Source organism: Fragaria vesca, linkage group LG7 (genome assembly GCF_000184155.1).
Source record: "Fragaria vesca subsp. vesca linkage group LG7, FraVesHawaii_1.0, whole genome shotgun sequence".
NCBI classification, from domain to species: domain Eukaryota; kingdom Viridiplantae; phylum Streptophyta; class Magnoliopsida; order Rosales; family Rosaceae; genus Fragaria; species Fragaria vesca.
The window spans coordinates 2,257,468-2,258,908 of NC_020497.1; positions in this window are offsets into that span (position 1 = coordinate 2,257,468).

Genomic DNA, 1,441 nt, shown 5'->3' on the forward strand with positions numbered 1-1,441 from the left:
AATTTTAATTTCATCGGCTGAATTATTTTTTCGTTGGCTATAGTCTGTGAACTTTAGCCGACGAAATTTTTAAAAGTTTAGCCAACGAAAAATATAATTTCGTCGGCTAAAGTGTCTTATATTTGCAGATCTGGACAACAACTCATCTGGGAAAAAAAAACTATGCGCAGAACCTTCAAACGCAAAAAAGTCGTGAAATAAGATATGACAAAATGGTGAAATACATCTACGGTTGAAAAATCACGGTATTCCGGTAAAGTCTCGGTGCCGATAGTTGCGGTCAATGTAATTTACCCTTATTATTCACTATGCTGCAGATTTGGCGTTCGGTGTCTGATTGACTATTGTGATACCTTTTCGAAAGCGTAACGGCCCTACGAGTCAAACTCATTGCTATTGCTATGACATATGGGCCTTTTTGGCCATCCGAGTCCGTTTAGGGCTTCAGTTTTCTTATTTCCGATTAGAGTTGACCGTTTCGATCGAGCCCTTAACGTTGTCGAATCTAGTTGAATTTTTTACCATTGACATCTTTCGTTATAATGATCATATCTGACGGTCGAATTTTGGTTTGTAAATTTTAGTCATCGGAATCACAACGTGTCTACTATTTACCGTTATTATTCCCTATGGGGAGCCCTATCGTCGGAAGGTAAATGTCTCAAAATTTTTATATGGGCAGTTGCGTCTCATCTATGTGAGAGTTTTTTTATGTGGAAGGTTTGACCAAACTACGTAATATAGAGGGAGATATGAGCGTTTTCATGTGATAAGTGACGATGGATTAGGGTTGATCGTTTCGATCGAGCCCTTAACGTTGTCGGATCCAGTTGAATTTTTTACCATAGACATCTCTCATCATAATGATCATATCTGACGGTCGAATTTTGGTTTGTGAATTTTAGTCATTGGAATCACAACTTGTCTACTAATGTTGTATAACTTGTTTTGTAGGTTATACAACTTTGTGAACCAACTCTACATAAGAAGCAAAATTATCAAAAATCTCGTAAAATAAGATGTGTTTAGAATGGTGAAATACGGCTATGGTTCAAAAATCACGTAAATCGGGTAAAGTCTCGGTGCCGATAGTAGCGGTCAACCCTATTTACCGTTATTATTCCCTATGGGGAGCCCTATCGTCGGAAGGTAAATGTCTCAAAATTTTTATATAGGCAGTTGCGTCTCATCTACGTGAAAGTTTTTCTTGTGGAAGGTTTGACCAAACTACGTAATATAGAGGGAGATATGAGCGTTTTCGTGAATTTATAGACTTTAGCCGACGAGATATTAAAAAAGTCGTCGGTTAAGGTCAAAAATTTTTGGGCGGTAAACCAAATTTGGAGGAAAATTTTTCAAAGGACTTTAGCCAATGAAAATATATGAAAAGTCGTTGGCTAAAGTCAAAAAATTTTTAAAATTTTAGTAAACCCAAAAATTT